The sequence below is a fragment of the Eriocheir sinensis genome, chromosome 15 (genome assembly GCF_024679095.1).
Source record: "Eriocheir sinensis breed Jianghai 21 chromosome 15, ASM2467909v1, whole genome shotgun sequence".
In the NCBI taxonomy this organism is placed as follows: Eukaryota; Metazoa; Arthropoda; class Malacostraca; order Decapoda; family Varunidae; genus Eriocheir; species Eriocheir sinensis.
The window spans coordinates 2194534-2198871 of NC_066523.1; the positions used below are offsets into that span (position 1 = coordinate 2194534).

The following is a 4338-nucleotide window of genomic DNA, read 5'->3' on the forward strand; positions in this document are numbered from 1 at the left end:
TTCCTGTTGAGTTCCTATCCCCGAGACGTTACTGACCCATCACGGCGGACTGTACTTACCATATACACGTCCTCGTCCTGTCCATAACTTTTTTTTTCCTCTCTGTAAAAAATAAAATAAATAAAATAATAATAATGATAATGATGATGATAAAACTACTACTGTTACTACCACTACTACTACTACTACTACTATTACTACAACTACCACTATTACTACTACTACTACTACTACTACTTCTACTACTACTTCTACTACTACAACTTCTACTACTACTACTACTACTACTACTACCACCAATAATAACAATAATAATAATAATAATAATAATAATAATAATAATAATAATAATAATAATAATAATAATAATAACAAGGGAAGGAAGGCTCGTATTATTTTTTTCTTCTTCCTTATCTGCTTTTTTTCTTTTCTCTCCATCATTATCACCATTGCCATTTTCCTCCTCTTCTTCTTCTTCCTCCTCCTCCTCCTCTTCTTCCTCCTCCTCCTCCTCCACCTCCTCCTCTAATCTCCATCCTCCATCTTCTCCTCCTAACTTCCATCTCCTTTTAATTTCCCAACATCTCCCTTTGCCTCTCCTCCATCTTGTCCTCCTCCTCCTCCTCCTCCTCTTCCTCCTCCTCCTCCTCCTTCACCTGCTCATGCTAGCCACTCCTCAATCTCATTTTCCTGTGCCTCCTCCTCCTCCTCCTCTTCCTCCTCCTCCTCCTTCTCCTCCTCCTCCTCCATCTTCCTACCTTATCTATTTTTTTCCTTCTTTCGCACCCTAATTAATATTGCTCTCTCTCTCTCTCTCTCTCTCTCTCTCTCTCTCTCTCTCTCTCTCTCTCTCTCTCTCTCTCTCTCTCTCTCTCTCTCTCTCATGTACCTTCTTCTTCTCCTCCTCCATGTTGTTTTCTTCCCTCCTCCATCTCCTTTTCTCCTCCTCCTCCTCCTCCTCCTCCTCCTCCTCCTTCTCCACCTAATTGCAATTTTGTGTCTCGTGCTCAGGTGAACTCTAGACAGGTAAGGAGGAGGAGGAGGAGGAGGAGGAGGAGGAGGAGGAGTGAGGGCGAAGGGGTAAAGTAAAAGGGGGCTAGAAGGAGATGATTTGAAGATGGAGGAGGAGGAGGAGGAGGAGGAGGAGGAGGAGGAGGAGGAGGAGGAGGAAAAAGAAAAAGGTAAGGAGAATAAGGGGGAGAGAAAATAATCAGGAAGAATGGAGTAAAGAAAGGGACGAAGAATAGGATGAAAGGAAGAGGAAGAAGAAGAAGAGGAGAGAAGAAAAAGAGGAAGGAATAAGGAAGGAAGAGAAGGGACTGAGGATTGATTGGAGGAAGAAGGAAGAAAGGAAAGAAGGAAAGTGAGGGAGGAGAGAAAGGGGAGATAGGGAGGGAGATAACAGGGAAGAAAAGGAGAGAGAGAGAGAGAGAGAGAGAGAGAGAGAGAGAGAGAGAGAGAGAGAGAGAGAGAAGCAGAGCGGAGAGTGAATAACAAAAAGGTAAGGGAGAATATACCTGTAGGAGGAGGAGGAGGAGGAGGAGGAGGAGGAGGAGGAGGAGGAGGAGGAGGAGGAGGAGGAGGAGGAGGAGGAGGAGGAGGATGTTCAAGCCATAACACGCCCCTAAAACGCCCTCATCTACATTCTCTCTCTCTCTCTCTCTCTCTCTCTCTCTCTCTCTCTCTCTCTCTCTCTCTCTCTCTCTCTCTCTCTCTCAACTCTTCTTTCGTCTCTTCTTACAAACATACGCACATACATCCATACACTAGAGAGAGATAGAGAGAGAGAGAGAGAGAGAGAGAGAGAGAGAGAGAGAGAGACAGACAGACAGACAGACAGATAAGGTGAAGGCCGGACACACACACACACACACACACACACACACACACACACACACACACACACACACACACACACACACACACACACACACACACAACACCCCCTTCCCTCCCCCCCTTCCCCCCTCCCCCCTCCTCATCACCCTCCAAAAAAAAAAAGAATATTATGACCAACAAGAAAAATCACTCAAGCCTCGCCGTGACCTCCTCCTTGCCGCCCATTGGTCCGCCCTGCCCCGCCCTGGACCAATCACAGACCAGGACGGAGATACGAGGGCAGAGGGTAGAGGGAGGAGGGGGAGGAGGAGGAAGGAGGAGGTGGTGGTATGGAAGGTTGAAGAGAGGGTATGGAGGTGGAAGGAATGGTGGGGAGGAAGGAAGGAAGGAAGGTAGGTAGGAAGTGAAGAAGAAGGGAGAAAGAAGGGAAGGAAGAGGAGGGGAAATGGAGAGAAAGAAAGGAGGAGAGGAAGGAATGGAAGTAAGGAAGGAAGGAAGGAAGGAAGGAAGGAAGGAAGAAGAAAGGATGACATGAGTTGAGAAAGAAAAGGGAGGGAAGGAAGTGAATGTAGGAGAGGAAGGAAAAAAGGAATGGAAAAAATGAAGGAAGGAAGGAAATTAAAGGAAGGAGTGAATGAAAGAAGGAAGGAAAGGAAGAAAAGAATGGACAGAAGACAAACAGGGAGTAAAAGGGAAAGATGAAACGAAGGAAGAAAGAAAGGAAGGAAGAGAGAGAGAGAGAGAGAGTAAAAAGATTAAAGACAGGAAGAATGAAATAGAAAAAAGAAAGAAAGAGAAACGAGATAAATGAGGAAGAGGCGGAAGAGAAGGAAGAGAAAACAGGAGATAGGAAGAAGACGGAAGAAATGAGATAGAGAGAAAGGGAGAGAGAGAAATGAGATAGAGAGAAAGGGAGAGAGAGAAATGAGAGAGAGAAAGGGAGAGAGAGAAATGAGATAGAGAGAAAGGGAGAGAGAGAAATGTGATGAATGCGACACGGAAACAAGAGAAAGAAAGAAACGGAGATGAAGAGAAGAGAGAGAGAGAGAGAGAGAGAGAGAGAGAGAGAACATAAAGAAAAAGAAAGAATATAAAAAAGGAGAAGGTAATAATAATAATAATAATAATAATAATAATAATAATAATAATAATAATAATAATAATAATAATAATAATAATAAGAGAAACGCCGAACACTTTTTAATATTCCAAATCTCAAAAAGAAACCAGCAAATCAGTTCTTTTGTGTTGTAAATCAAGAGTGGACGCCATAACCATAAACAGGAGGAGGAGGAGGAGGAGGACGAGGAGGAGGACGAGGAGGAGGAGGAGGAGGAGGAGGAGGAGAAAGGGACAAGGAAGATGAATATGAAGTAAGGAAATGAAAGAGAAATTGAAGAGGAAGAAAAGCATTTGGAGGAGGAGGAGGAGGAGGAGGAGGAGGAGGAGGAGGAGGAGGAGGAGGAGGAGGAGGAGGAGGAAGAGGAGGAGGAGAAAGGGACAAGGAAGATGAATATGAAGTAAGGAAATGAAAGAGAAAAAGAGGAAGAAAAGCATTTGGAGGAGGAGGAGGAGGAGGAGGAGGACGAGGAGGAGCAGGAGGAGGAGGAGGAGGAGGAGGACGAGGAGGAGCAGGAGGAGGAGGAGGAGGAAGAGGAGGAAGAGAAAGGGACAAGGAAGATGAAGATGAAGTAAAGAAATGAAAGAGAAATTGAAGAGGAAGAAAAGCATTTGTAGGAGGAGGAGGAGGAGGAAGAGGAGGAGGAGGAGAAGGAGGAGGACGAGGAGGAGGAGGAGGAGGAGGAGGAGGAGGAGGAGGTTATTATAGGAACATTCCATCATCTTTATCATTCCTTTCTCCGTAATAAGAAATACCTCTCTCTCTCTCTCTCTCTCTCTTATCTATCATTCCCAACGCCTTTTTTTTCTTTTATATATAATTTAGAACATAGCAAGTAAGTACTTATTTTCCTTTTCCTCGTTTTTATTTTATTTTATTTTCCTTATTCCTCTTTTACGCTTCTTCTTCCTCTTCCTCTTTAACTCTCTTCCTTTTTATACTTTTCTCTCTCCTCCACATCCTTCTAAGGCGTACATCCTCTCTATCTCTCTCATATCTACACACCTTTTTTTCTCTCCCTTTCTCTCTCATCTTCCAGTCCTCAGAAGCACACAATCAAATAAAACATAAAAAATAAAGAAAATATCCCATCTATCTCATTCCGATCACCTCTCCTTTGTTTTCGTTTCAGAACATAAGAAGCAAACAAGTACATCCTCTCTATCTCTCTCATATCTACACACCTTCCTTTCTCTCCCTTTCTCTCTCATCTTCCAGTCCTCAGAAGCACACAATCAAATATAACATAAAAAATAATGAAAATATCCCATCTATCTCATTCCAATCACCTCTCCTTTGTTTTCGTTTCAGAACATAAGAAGCAAACAAGTACATCCTCTCTGTCTATCCTATTCTGGACACCTTCCTTTCCCTCCCTT

General features: G+C 43.6%; 1 protein-coding gene across 2 annotated transcripts in view; it reads right to left on the reverse strand.

Annotated features, from left to right (window-relative positions):
• Positions 1 to 99, reverse strand: part of LOC126998766 (insulin gene enhancer protein ISL-1-like) — a 154421-nt gene extending 154322 nt beyond the window's left edge. The window contains exon 1 of one of the 2 annotated variants that reach the window (XM_050860791.1): positions 60 to 99. The gene's annotated coding sequence lies outside the window, so the exon portion shown is untranslated. The remainder of the gene's footprint in view (positions 1 to 59) is intronic. The other variant, XM_050860792.1, reaches the window with a different exon arrangement.
• Between the last annotated feature and the right edge of the window lie 4239 nt (positions 100 to 4338).